Raw genomic sequence first — 15,441 nt, 5'->3', positions numbered from 1 at the left:
ACCGAGCCGGGGACCAAAAACGAAGGTGACCCCCTTGGAAAACCAGGTTGTTTTGTGATAGATCATTTTTATGTCTCCACAGTACGTTTTGGGCCCTTCGCTATTGCAGGTACTTGGCCCACCCACACAAGTGAGGTACCATTTATATCGGGAGACCTAGTGGAAAGCTGGGTGGTATGAAATTTGTGTCAGTCTGGTTATTCAACAAATTTCCCACACAAAAATGTGAGGAAACTGTGATTTGTTTTAGTTAAAATTGAGGTTTGCAGGAAATGCTAGGTAGGAAAATGTTGGGTTATCCATGCAAGCCACACCTCCCTGGACTCCCCTGGGTGTCTAGTTTTCAGAAATGCCTGGGTTTGGTAGGTTTCCCTAGATGGCTGCCAAGCCTGGGACCAAAAATGCAGGTGACTCCCTCGCAAAACCAAGTCTTTTTGTGATCGATAATTTTGAAGTCTCCACGGTACGTTTCGGGCCATTTCCTGTCGCAAGCACTAGGCCTACCCACAAAAGTGAGGTACCATTTTTAGTGGGAGACCTGAAGAAACGCATGGTTGTAGGAAATGTTTGATGGCCCATTGATCCCACAACTCTCCCACACAGAAAAGTGAGGAAAACGCGATTTACTTTTAGCTAAGTTTGAGGTTTGCAGGGGATTCTGGGTAAGAAAAGATTGGGAGAGCCACATAAACCACACCTCTCTGGACTCCCCTGGGTGTCTAGTTTTCAGAAATATCTGGGTTTGGTACATTTCCCAAGATGCCCACCAAGCCCGGGACCAAAAACGCAGGTGTCTCATTCGCAAAACCAAGTCTTTTTGTGATCCATAATTTTGAAGTCTCCACAGTATGTTTGGGGCCATTTCTTGTCACGGGCACTAGGCCTACTCACAAAAGTGAGGTAACAGTTTTATCGGGAGACTTTGGGGAATGCTGGGTGGGTGACAGTTTGTGGCTCCCACAGATTCCAAAGTTTCCATCACGAAAATGTGAGGAATTTTATTTTTAACACAAAGTTTGAGTTTTGCAAGAGATTCTGGGTAACAGAACCTGGTGAGAGCTACACAAGTCATTCCATCCTGGCTTCACCTGGTTTTCTAGTTTAAAAAAATGTACAGGTTTGCTAGGTTTCCCTAGGTGCCGGCTGAGCAAGGGTCCAAAATCCACAGCTAGGCATATTGCTAAAAAAGGATTTGTTTCAATTGTAAAAATATGATGGGTCCATGTTGCGTTTTGGGCTGTTTACTGTCACGGGCACTAGGCCTACTCACACAAGTGAGGTACCATTTTTATCAGGAGACATGGGGGAACACAGAACAGTAGAATAAGTGTTATTACCAATTGACTTTCTATGCAGTTCGGCCTTCCAAATGTAAGACAATGTGTAAAAAAGAAGTTATTTTGAAAAATGTCCTCAAATTCACATGCTAGTACGGGTACCCACAATTTCAGATCTGTGCAAATATCCACTGCTTCTAAAAACTATATTTTTTGTTCCCATTTAGGAAATACATACGTTTCCTTGATACCTATTTTTCATTCTTTATATTGTACCAAATTAATTGCCATATACCCGGTACACGGTGAAAAGCCATTGCAAGGTGCAGCTCAGTTATTGGCACAGGGAACTCGGGTTCTTTTTGAACCTACAAGTCCTATATATCCCTGCAACCAGAAGGGTCCAGCAGACATAACGGTATATTGCTTCAAAAGATCTGACATACTTACAAGAAGTTACAGCTGAAAATGTTGGCATATTTTGCTGTTTTTTAACTCAATTTCAATATTTTTTTATTTCAACGGTTAGTTTCTATAGGAAAACCTTGAAGGATCTACAAAAATGACCCCTTACGGAATTCGGAATTGTATCTGCTTTTCAGAAAGGAATAGCTTTCCATGAGCCATTATTGCTTTCACACCCATTTCTACCACTAACTGGAAAGAGGTTGAAAGCACAAAAAATGTCCCAGTAAAATGCCAAAACTCTACAGAAAATGTTGGTATTCTGACAAGTGTATGCCTGTTCCTAAAAGCTGGGAAGATGGTGATTCTAGCACCATAAACCGTTTGGTGATACCATCTGCAGGGAAAAAAACAGATGCTTTCTTCTGCAGCACTTCTAACACATTTAAAAACAAAAATATTGCTGTATTTTGGCTAATTTCTCGGTCCCTTCCAGGGCAATCCACAAACCATGGGTATCTTTACAATCCTCAAGATGTTGAAAGAAAAGGACACACATTTGACGTGGATACCTTATGTGAACAAAACGTTACGGGGGCTTATGCACGAACTACCCAAAATAGCCAAAAATGGCTTAGCACCGACCGTGAAAGGCCTAACAGCTAAGGGGTCAAAAAAATCTCAAGGAAACCATCAGTGAAGCAGACAAATTCTGATTTCTTTTCAAACCTGGATTTTGGTACCTTTCTTGACTAGCACAGTTGCGTGGAGGTGTGGTACTGAGTTGGGAGAATCTATGAACAGGTGTGCTGAAAATGTGTAACAGATAAGGTTCAATCCAGTTTTGGGCAAAAGCAGGAAACTGGATGCAAGAAAATCACTTGATACTGGCACCTCAAAAACAGAGATCCCGTGGAGTTTGGTGTGGGTATGTGGTTTCCAAACTCTCACTCCGAATTCAGGTTAACAACGTGAATTAAATCCCCTGAAAACATTATGAGACCATTACAATGTTTCTTTCCTTGCTTAGGTTAGCCACATAGGGCCCTAGATTCAACAACAGCTTTAGGGCTTGATTTCGAGTTGCACAATACTGTCAGGGTGGTAAATCTGAATGGGAAAAAGTTATTGTGTGGTAGCGCTGCACCACTATCGTGCAATTATGAGCTACACTTCATGGAATGCGGAATTACAATGAGGATTGCTGGCACCAGTAGTAAAGTGACACAGAATTCTCAATTCTGTAGGGAGTAATACAGACATTTACCACATGCTCTAAGCAAGGGGAAAGGGACTTTGCTGCAAGCCTCATGCAATTTTTCCAGGCACAATTACCACCTGGTAAAATCAGGTCAGGTGTTTCACCACCCAGGAAAACCGGCCTACTCCGAATCAGGCAATTCATATTGTAATTCAGCTGACTCATAATCCGGGTTTAGTAGTATCATGACAACTGACTTTAAAAATGGGCAGATTAAGCATTTGTTAAACAAGCATCGATGTACCCAGAATGTTACTACCAGAGACGTTCTTTGCCTGAAATGATTCAACCATATACTACCTCTTTTTCATGCCATGCACTGGCTGCCATTCACAAAAATAATCTCTTTCAAAGCTTTCGGCCTCACCCACCTGGCAATCAATAGCATCAGCTTCTCTTTCTTGCAGTTCAAATTTAGGAACTACAACTGAAGGAGGAACCTTAGCAAAGAATGGCATTGCTCCAGATCAGTCCCCATTGAGAGGGACATATATAGGTGGAAGCTGCTTGACAGTGCACATCAGTAAGACTATGGAGGTCAAGAAAATAGGGATAATCATTAACCACCTTTAATTTAGAAAAAAATCCACTCAGACCTAGCCTAACCTATAAATTCTTAGGTCTCTATATTGCGTAAAAAACCTTTGACCACTCCAAGATAACCTGTGCTTGAAACTTTCGGGCAAGCTTAGCAGCTCCCCTTCAGTCTGGGCTGTCATTTCTTGTGGAATTCATTAAAGTTCTACCTTGATTGCCTCCCAGTGTCCAGTAGTTTAGGGCTCCTAGCTTTGCTGGAAGGTCTCATTATTAGAGCAGGGTTCCTGCATCATCACTGTATGCAGCCCACATACAATTCACCTCGTGGATCACACAGATGCCTATGAAACAGCTATTTCTATTTATGACACTGCCCACAGTAAAGAGGGTATGTCTGTTCTTTCCCTCTCTGCAACACCCCTGGCAGGTGTACAATGAAGCTAAATTAACACTGCCTTACATCGCCCTCATACATCACCCACCTCACCGAACTGGTCAAGTACACTCCAAACTACAACAAACACAATTTCAATCACACACTAGAGTAGCTCCTAGGAACCTGAAGCAAACTGAAGTGTCCCACATGACATTATTAGGGGGGGGGGGGGTGGAGTGCTAAATCAATGAGACAAAGTAGCTACTTATTGATTAAGAAAACATGTATACTCGTTTCAGTGTAGGACAGTGTGTTTGCTTGTGTGGAGTGCTGTGGCTCAGCAAATATGCAAATAACACGTTTCTGGCTCGCGCTTGCCATAGAGAGTGGTATTCTCTAATACTCTCCTTGGTTTAATACCATTCATTTGTTGGATATAAAAAGTCAAAAGGCCATAGGAAGTGACGTTTACTGCCATGATGATGTGCGTCAGAGTACTTTTTGTCAAATTCCGCTCTTGACATAGCCATATTGCTGCGTTTTTCTTTCTTTTGAGGGATGCAAGATTAGACCTTTCTAGTATTGTTTTCATCACAAGAGGCTTACCTTGTAACGTTTGTGGAGTAAAACGTCCTGTTAAATGCTGGAGTGGTCCCAAAATCTCCAGCACTGGCAGAAAATGATTTATATTCCTTAAGAATGTTTTAATCACGTTTTTCATTACATAACCGACTGAAAACAACTCTGAGAAATACGGTTTGGAAGGTACCTGTTCAATCAGAAATGATTTGGCCACAACAATATCAAAGTGGGCCTTGAACTTCAGGGTTACTGAGGACTACATGCAATGTACCCTCAAACTGGGGACCTAGTACCCCATTTAGCGCTTGACTCCACGAGAGTGAGGGAGAGAACTCCAATGAGGATTTCAGACGGTGCTGTGGGCTGGATACTCAGAACTACACATTCCACAACAGTAAAACTTAACGAATCAAAGTCTAACCAGTGATGTTTTTTTTTTTAAAAAGGGGCACTATTAAACATTATACACAATATTACAAATACATATGTAGATTTCAGTGGGTTTTCACAAAGTGGACCTAAACAGGCCTCACTCACAGAATCGAAATTACGAAAATCACCTGCCATAATAATTTACCTCAAGGGTCAACTAACCCTATTAACCTTGTCTACTGCCGTTACCCGCAAGCCACAATGTGAAAATGTGTTCGCCTGTAGGCTTTAATTCAGAAAACCATCAACAACCCTACTCCCACCATCAAAAGTCTATTACATCAATATTTGTATTTCCACAATCAACAAGCTAGTTCTACAGGCTTTGTCAGGTTTTCAAAATACAACAGAAAGCTCTATTGGCTCAGGGTACAAAATTCACAATTCCACAAGCATACAGGCATGAACATAAGGTCATTTTTTGACACCAAGCAACATTTAGGCAGACTTAAAACCATAAGAATCATGTACCTAATTGTGAAGTCTCTAATAAGAAAGCAACCTTTATACTGGCCAGATACAAAAATGAAAGATGTGAAAATGAAGTCTCTCCCAGGAATTAGGTCGAAAATCTAAGCTGGCTACAAATGTTCTGAAGAACCTCAGGGGCTTGAGGCTGCGAGCTGACGGTTTATCGTTTTTGGATGCCTAGTAGCAAGGATGCTTTCCTGACAAAAAAATGGTGCACTGCTGTGCATAGATGAGGCAGACGCTTTTGCTTCACTCTTTCTTTTTTTTTCTATGAGCTTACTTTTAACCCGTGGCTGTCCCTGATCACTATGGCACCCATCACACTGATCACACCCTGACCCACACTGACAGGGGGACTGCGCAGAGTGCCATTTGAGTAGAATGATGTCGCGGTCCCCTCGCCCTCCGGGCATTCCCTTACGTTGTGTTGGGTGGTGAAACAAATTGTTCTTGCACTCCTAGCCTGCTCTCCTTCTCTCCTTGGGCATGGGGAAGTGAAAGGATGGTGATTGCTTCTCTTAATGCTCTGGGTGGTCCTCCAACAAGGAAGGCGTTTCTTCCCCATTTCTAACAAACAGGAAATTTATATTAGAGTGTGGGGTCGTGCAATGGTCCCCCAAGGGGACTCAACGTTAAAATGGGTTTATTTTTAAAGTGCATGATTGTGATAGGAATTTTTTAATTCGTCTGTACCCTCAACACTCAGTACATAGATCCAAGCAATGCTCATGCACATAATATAATTAAATATTTCTCAGTCATGGCTGGATCAATTTCAGAGTGTTTTTGAGCATTTGGCTCTGTTGAGCAAGCCCCAGGCAACCAAGCCAGCATTTAAGGGCATTCTGGCTCACAGAGGATTTCCTCAATGCTCCCTACAGCATTTGGCACCACAGCTTTCTCCTCTAAGCAGCTGCTTCCCTGTGGGAATTCTGAGCTTGCCCTCCTATCCATACCGGGTATTCTGTGTTCTTCATCAGTGGCACTTCACAGGTCCTCCTCAGCAAGACACTCTGCTTAACTACAATCTCCATCTACACATGCCTTGAGCCTCTTACAGGGTATCTGTGCACAACACAAAGACTCCACAGTGCAACCTTCTTTAGGCACCACGGCAGGACCAATCCTAAAGATCTCCATAGGACTACCTGCTTTAGGGCCCTTACCAAGTACACATTCCACTAGGACAAGGCAATATTTAGGGAGCGGTGGAAACCAGCCTGAGGAGAGTTCACAAAGTGAAAGAGAACAAGTTAGAAGATGGTGCAACCCCCAGCTTTACAACAGGAGTCCTAACATTGCTGGTCCTTTCTCCTTTTCATGCCCCTTCTCACTTCTCCCTGTCAGTATAGAAGCTTAATAAGTTGAGATTTCGGCACTTCGAGAGGTACCCACCCAATCGAGTGGAGAATAATCATCCCTCAGCCTCAAAGCGACACCAAAGGAACCATTCCACTGCCTGTCTTAAGTCTCTACAGAATTTTGGGTAAATTACCAAATTGCATTCGTCTTTCAAATCAGAGCACTTCAGTCTCTGAGTTGGTCATCCAGCCCTGGGCTCTTCTCACAAAAATCATCAAAGGGGCCAACTGTAGGGCAGTAAACAGAGATGTCTGCCTTCCCGACTTTCACCCAAATTAACTAGCAAGTGTAAGAAATTGGGTAACTGGTATGGGGTGAAACCCTACTCAGACATCAACCACAATCCTGGTCACGGTGAAGCACAATCCAACCTCAAATTAACCTGTGCTCAACTCTCTGGTAGCTTGGCCCAGAGCAGTCAGGCTTAACTTAGAGGCAATGTGTAAAGTATTTATGCAGCACTTCAAACAGTAATACAAGTGAAAACACAACACAAGGTAGGTAGCTAGAAAACAAGTTTATTTGGACAATTGCCCATAAAACATTCTAAAAACACATCAAGTTACAGTGTAAAATTAGTTTAAAATTCGTCTGGCCAACCCATCGCTCCTCTCCTACTTTAGTCCATCATTAAAATTCTGTTTGACAGAATGTTAAAATCAAGCCATTCCCACTGCCACATCTAAATATCACATTTCTGACGGCAACTTTACAGCCTTCCTCGTGTGTGCAATTCTATATTTAAAAAAGAGGTCTTAAAAACTTGATGCGGCTTGAAAGATAAAAAGCACAGCCAATAAGTATATGCAACAAAAAGCATTTTACATTCAGGGGGCAGGAACAAGAACCATTGTTATCCTTGACCCTGGCCCAACAAGAGTGGGATAAATGGATTGGATTACATTCCACTCTTGCCCTTAACTTTTCATTTTGCAGGCCGGGGTCAGGTATCATGTTTACATGGAAAAAGGGACCAGGAGATAATTGTACCATAATCAGAAAGGAGGTTCTTGATACGACTTAATCTATTTCTTACTTCCCTTGCCCACATTATTTCACTACCTTGAATCGCGTCCCAGCAGGGTTTAGAGACCTTTTTCACTTCATCATCCAGTGACTCTATTAGAAAATCTTAAAGCCCAGGGAAATGCGAACACATTTAAAGAGGTAAGACTGAACTCCCTCCTTACACCCTGGATCATGGTACCAGACGGAAGCGACAAGAAAAATAAAACATCAATTTAGAAAAAAAATGTTTTAATAGATTAAACAAGACCAAAACAAAAATCCAATTAGTTGAACCAGAGATATGCAGGTTTAAAATTTTTTTTGAAAATAGGGCCAAAAAGTTCAAATCGCTAACTGTGGAAATCTTGTTGAGCTAGACGGAGACAAGTCACAAGTTCAGGCTGACTGCGATGGAACGTGGGTCAGCTACGGGGACTCAGGCCCGTTGAACAAATGTTCCTTAAATCCTGGTTGCAGAGGAGTGCAAGGTCCCACATTGAGGATATGTTGCACAGCTGAGGGTGTGCGTCAGTTCTGAGAAACTGCAAAGCGAGGTCCTGCATCATCATCGAGGATCTTGTTGATGAGGGCATGCAATGCAGTCAGGCATCGAAGATGCGTTGAGCAGCCAAGCTGATGCTTTGGTTCAGAGGATCTGCGAGGCTGCGATGGGCGATCCTGCATGTTCATCAAGGCGTCATGTAGTGACGGTTCTGATGTAGGCTGAGAGGTCAATGCAAGATCTTTGTGGGAGGATCCTCACATCAGAAGCGATGTGCCCGTTCTGCTCACGATTGCACTGCACAGCAGAGGAGATGTGTCATTTCTGCTGGTTCCACAGATGGCTGGCAGAGCACCTTCAGGCCCACATCCAAGGGCCCAGGACTGGGGTGGCTCGACAGAACAGGGTAGGACTCACAGATGGCAGAGTCCAGGTGATGGGTTAAAGGTGGTTAAAGCCTTCTTTCCCTGAGGCTCTAATCTGGAGGCCCGCTAACTAGCCCTAAGAATCACTCTGGGGTCCAGTCCTCACTCAGGCAAGTGGGCAGTAGGGCAGCACAGTGGGGTGGCATCCCTTCAGGTCAGCAGGCCAGCAGAGTGGCAGTCCTTTCAGCAGCACAGCATGAGCACTTTGCCACACTCCACTAAATTCAACTTACCAGTGTATTTTTTTTACTCTCCTTAGAGGCTGCCTTCAGTCAATGGTGGAGCTATTTTCCTGCACCAAAACGTATTTGGAGCGCAGGTACGAATTGACACACAATGGGGAACTTGGTGTCTCTTTGATCAGTATGATGTTAGAAGTATTCTGCACAGTTGACACTTGATTACTACTTTAGGTCTACCACACTAAATAGGGGGAGAACAAACCGTTGCCACACATCAGTAATAAGCCAATGGCATAGCCTCTCTGCACTAAGGCAATATTGGTATGTAAAACAAAGTTTTTTAGGGTCCCTCTCTACTCCAATAGGTCTCCAACAAATGATTAATGTCCGCAGTTAAGTGATATATAGTTTTATTTTTTTCTGTTTGCTTATAGTGTCCGCCATGGAACTTTGTAAGCCCTGAGGAAAACCTTTATAAATAGTTATTAGGCCCACAGAAGGTAGAAACGTGTTGGAGTAATTCAGAGAGATTGAGGGCAAACCCACAAAAAGGTCAATAGAGACCAGCAAAAGGTTGACTGGATTTACAAAAATTTGAACTATTTACAGTCACAGAGAAGGATTCAACCTTGGGCCCCAAACCCATAGGGCCATGTTTGGATTTTGACAAGGATAAGGAGGACAAATCTGAAACTCTTCAATTGATGCAATCTATATTGAACACTTATTTTCGTTATATGGAAATTTGTCTGTGATATCAATGTCAATTTTGTGGATTATTGTTAAAGATCGTTATCTCTTTGGACCATGTTACGTACTTATGTGAATGTATTGTGATCAACTTGTGATGTTAAAAGGTCTTTGGTGATAATGTGCTAGTATTAGTTAGTTAATGCATGTGCTGTAGGTCTTTAAAAAAATTCCAGTGATGTTTTTTACCTGTAATGTTTCATGGATTCCCTCAAAATGTGTTAATTTGTTGTGTCCATGAATAAATGTCTTTGATACATCTTTGTTCTACGTACAGGTGTAAGATAACAGTAAAATAATGTTTTGATGTATATATAATGTTTTGCTGAAGGTTCAGGTCCGGAGTAATTACGTGGCCTTTGAAAGGATTTAAGGATTTATGCATTTTGCATGGATCCCTCCCTCTGATTCCTCCACTGGGTCACTCCCTGTATGTGGATTTAACTTTCTAAAAGTGGCATTTTCAAAATTGCACTTTAAATCCGACTTTGTCACAAGAAAGGATCACAATTCCAAAGGCACCAAACAAATTGGGGACCTGTTCCAATTTGGAAGTTACAGCTTAGAAAATGCAATAAGGTAACTCTAATGTTATCCTATGGCAGAGTTTTTACTACTAGGAAATATACAATTTAAAAGTACATGTCCTACTTTTTAAATACACTTCACCTTCATCCTGCCCTCTGGGATGTCCAGGGCCTATCCTAGGAGTGACTTATACGTATTAAAAAGGAAGGTTTAGGCCTGTCAAAATGGTAGTTTAAAACTGTCCACACCGGCTGCACAGGCAGACCTTAGACATGTTGAAAGGGCTATGTATGTTTTTTTGACAAACTATTTAAGCTGTTTATTTTGCCAGATTCAAATGGCAGTGTAAACTGCGCACACAGGCTACTCCATGGCAGGGCTGAGACATGTTTAAAGGGCTACTTAAGTGTGTGACACAATCAGTGCTGTAGGCCCACTAATACCGCTTAATTTACAAGCCCTGGGCACAGGTCGAGTCAGTTTACTAGGGATTTATACCAACTGAATATAAGCCAATTCTACCTTGTTTTAAGGAGAAAGCACAAGCACTTTAGCATTAGCTAGCAGTGGTAAAGGCCCAGAGTACTAAGGTAAGCAAAAACGAAGTCAGCAAAACAGAAGGTTTGAAGGCAAAAAGTTAGGGGGTAAACACGCCAAAGATGCCAGCTCTAACAGCAAGAATGTGTTGTGCTCATTTATGGAAGTCCCATATTTGCCCACTTTCTACAGCCGGAGATTTTTAATCCCACATGAAATAGTCTATTATTTTCTAGTGCCTTTGATCCGCCTACTGGTGGAGCTCAGTAATTAAATCTCTTGGCCGGACAGCTACCGGGAGAAATTAATTGAAGGCTAGCTCAGAGATATGTGCTTTTACATAATTACATTAAGGATTCCAACTATGGTAAAAGAGAAACAAAAACGTATATGTGGATAACAGGCCCTGTAAAATATATACAAAGCAGCACATTTGATCCTTGTACCAAGCTCCAATCCAAAGTTATGGGCTTAATACAGATTAAATATAGTGTGCAAAGAAAAATATGACACATTAAGCACTTGAAAAAAACTAAGGGCACAGCTCCTTACAGTTTCAAATTCAATGTAAACAATTTAGACTGGGACCAAAATGACAAAGTGCTAACTGGGTTTCACTTTCAGGGTAGTCAAACAAAAGACTTCATAAAAATGTGAACATGTCAGCTGCAACCTGCTCAGATTCCTTTACCCCAACTTTACCTACCAGCTAGCCCTATTTTAAAAGGTGGGCTCTAGAGGCTGCAACTAAAACACATTTACACAGGGCATTACTGTTGGTGAGACTATTAGGGGATTTCATGCCACAGCAGATGTCTCAAAACCTGAGGACCAAAAGAAAAGAAATGAGGGCTTTTTTTATAGGTAGAATATGAATGCTGTAGGATCCAAATTAAAATATATGATTAGCATAGCGTAACTAAAACTAGCTTATTTGATTCAGCCCTGTAATAAGGCCCTTTTCATCTAAATTAAGTTAGTATGACGGAAAGGGCCGAAAACAGAACCGTGGCCATCTTGGCCCTCAACTCTCTCGTCATGAAGGGGCTACGATCACGTGGTTCCCTGAGCCCATATTTTCCTTAGTTAGCATGCCCCAGTTTAGAAGACAGGCTGAATTGTATTTACGACCGAGAAGCAAGGTCACATCTGCTAAAAGGGAGTACCAAGCAAAATTCCTTCTGAACCTGGGACGAGAAGGGAGTCACCCAGCCGACCTTCTATTCTTAAAGATAGTAGCCCTTTTTGTATCGCTGAAACTAGATATAGGATGAGCTCATTAGAAACGCCTGGACGGGCTGGTACTTTTCCACTTGTAAGGCTTTGTATGTTGTGCTGTAATGTATAAAAGTATGAGTTTGAGAAGGAGCCAGCAGTCTTCCTCGGCGCACCCCCTGGGTGAGGATCGATGAGGCTCCTCTATGTAGAGTTTTCTGTCTGGCCAATAAACGCTTGAACCTTCTACGTTGCCAACTGCTCATTATTTGACTTGCATTGCGGGCCACTGGTAAGTGTGGCCCTTGAGATGAAAATTTGGATACAACAGTTGGCGACCACGAAGGGACCCCGTGATAGGGTCTGACCTCCCCCGTAATCGGGTGGTAGGTCCGAGGGCGTCTTAGCCGGGTGAGCGGAGAACGAGCTCGAGGGTTCCGATCTGCGTGCTCGAGTGGGATGCCCTCTGCTGCTAGTCACCCTTCACCGGGGTCCTACGGGCTCAACCCAAGAAACGGATCGTGTTGGTCAAGAGGAGTTGGCAGCGAAGAACGGACATTCGTACCAGGGTGCACCCGGTGAGTAGAATTTTGATTTGAAGCACTGACTATAAGCAGTGCCTGTTTGATTTTTTTTTAAACACGCGAAGGTGGAGTGTGTAGTTGTATTCGAAGCACAGGCTCTAGGGCGGTGCATTGATTTTGAGGCAGGCGCTGGAGAGCGGTGCCACTGTACTTTGGTTTGAAGCCCGATTGGTATGACCGGGCAGTGATTTGAATTTACATGTACAATTGATACGATTTGATGGGCCCTTTTCTCTGATGAACCGCGCGCGGAATATAGCCCGATTGCACCTGGGAGACTCACGACCCAAGCTGGGTAGCCGCGAGACATATCCTCGCTGGGGCACAGACCTCCCCGGGACAGGCCTCAGTGGTGAACCAGGAAGGCAGTGAGAGGATCCATGGTGTAGTCAGGGATGTCTATTGTTGGAGATATTACCGATTAGTGTGGGACTGGCTCACTGAGTAGGTGGGAAAGGTTGTAACCTCTTGGTTGTGGTTTATGTCATTTGTGTTTGTATTGAACTAATCACCATGCCTTGTTTTAGTAAGTTGAATTGTTTCAGCTGTTGCTGTCGGGCGGGTGACTCTCGGCTAGCTGAGAGTCAGCCTGCCCCGCCGGAAGGCAGTCCCAGCCACTATATGTATGTGAAGCATGGAATTACCCCTTTATTGTTTTGTACTCTGTGGCATAAATATACTAAAAGTAACGAAGAATTGCAATGGCCAAAGACTGGCTTGTTTGACGAGAAAAAGATTGCTTTCTTGCAGGAACAACTGTTCTCCAGACGCAGCCGCCAGGCTATGTTTGATGCCCTGGGTTCGTGGCTGAAAGAATCCAAGCAGCGTCGGATAAGGGAGGCGAAGCAATCTAGGGCTAAGGCAGGACAGAATGTGACTCAGAAGGCCATAGCTTATGATAGGTCTCGAGCAGAAAAGGGAATAGACTGTATGAACCGTGAATTCCGATTGAAGGTAGATAAGAGCTATGTGACTCGGCCAAATGCTGAAGATGAGATAGAGGACTTATTGGATATACGGCCACCGCCTCCTTATGTGCCGCAACGGCTGTATCCGGAGGTGGCTGGAGTCTCGGCTCCAACCACGGCCGCACCCTTAGGAACCTCGGGAGCCTCAGCCCCTCCGGCTCCCCCCAGTTCCCCTCCTTCGACAGAACTCTCCCGACTGTCTCCATCTGTGTCGGAGGTGATTTCTATGTTACCAGCACTGTTAACTGCTGCAGCAGCTGGGACAACACAGCTGCCACCAGGGTCAATGACTTCCCCTTCTGCCTTGCCCTCCTCCTCCGCGAGTACTACGCCAGTAGCAGCTGTCACCACTCCGACACGTCCGGTTCCTTTGGCTGAGGGTAAAAGGTTGTTTACTCGTTCGGCCTTGGGAACCGAAGAAAAATACGCTATTGCTGTACAGGCATCCCAATGGATGCGGCAACCCATTTATTTATTATCAGACATTTGGAGCACCATGAGGGATTACGAGCCGGTAATGCAGCAGCATGCATTAGAACATATGGCAAACCGCCTTATATCATTATGGGAGCAAGCACACATGGAGGGAAGGGCCCCGGCCATATTATACGATATTGTCACACAAGCCCATAAATCCCGCCTTACCCCCGAAGAAGTGTATGGGAATGTGCAGACCCTGGTGGCGTATATAACCCGCCTGCAGTCCACTAATCCTACGGGGCTATCCCAGTACCCTATGCGGGAAGTACACCCCATCTACCATCCCGAAATCACGGAAGTGGTAGACGCCCTTGGGGTAGTTACTCGTCCCAGAGTGGAGGCGCGTTTCCAGGAACAATGGGTGTACACTCCCTGGAAACGTAGTGAGGTGTTGTCACTAAAAAGTCAGTTACCAGATCCCAGGAAGAATCCCACCGCGTATTACAAAGAGCTTACTGAGGCGGCTTCCTCTGCAGTAATGACGTTGGCAGACATCGAGCTATTCTTCGCTTTACTAGTACCAGTGGACATTTGGCGCCAGGTGCACGATCAAGACCATGCAACCGAATTTGGGGGGACCTGGGAACAGCTACGGGGATGGGATAGAGATCGTAAACCAGGGAATAAGCCCCGGGCGGAAATATTGGCCCTTCCTGATAGGATAATAAATTATATGCATTCACTGATCCCTCAACGGAAGGTGGACTGGGATAAGTTGACGGCCTGCAAGCAGAAGAAGGATGAGAGTGTATCTGATTTCTTTACGAGATTTGAGGGAGTTTTCATTGACTTCAGTGGACAGGACCTAGCCACTGAAGGGGGGGTACGGTTGTTCGTGAATCGATTCGTGACCAATCTGTTGCCAGAGGTGTCGGCTCGATTACAGGCTGCTGAAAGCACCTGGACAACCACCACCCCGTCAACGATATTGAGTATGGCTCAATATTATGAACATCGGGAGAATGAAAGCAAGGACAGGACAGAAAAGAAGTCGAAGGACTTGAAGACTCGAGTATTGTTACAGCAAGTAGAGAGAGGACGGGGAAGAGGGAGAGGGTCACAGAATTTTGCTTTGAGAGGGGCGGGTCCGCCGCAGACGATGGGACGGACAGATTTGGGCATAAATCAATGTGCCTTCTGTAAACAGGAGGGGCATTGGTGAGCCCAGTGCCCGTTATTATATGAACAGAACAGTGCTCCGAGAGGTCGGGGAAGAGGACGTTTTTCTGGACAGCGAGGGGGATCTATGAGACCAGAGCATTCGGCGACAGGTGAGATGGGTCAGAACTGTTTTGATCACGGTCAGGGAAAGCAGTATTACAATGATGAGTATGTGACAAGCGAAGGATCAGGTTATTCTCAAGCATAGGACAGCCAAAGACAGAGTCTGGGGCAGGTGTCGATTCCAATTGATCAAGCTGGACCTTATGTCCATGCACGATTACTAAACGCATCAGGTAAGTTCCTAGTTGACACAGGGGCCATGAACAGTTCTGTTTCACGTGCCCTAGTCCCGGGGGCTGCTCTGTCTGGCCAGAATAATGTGTCTGTGGGGTTTT

The sequence above is a fragment of the Triturus cristatus genome, chromosome 12 (assembly GCF_964204655.1).
Source record: "Triturus cristatus chromosome 12, aTriCri1.1, whole genome shotgun sequence".
In the NCBI taxonomy this organism is placed as follows: Eukaryota; Metazoa; Chordata; class Amphibia; order Caudata; family Salamandridae; genus Triturus; species Triturus cristatus.
This window is presented reverse-complemented; position numbering follows the sequence as displayed.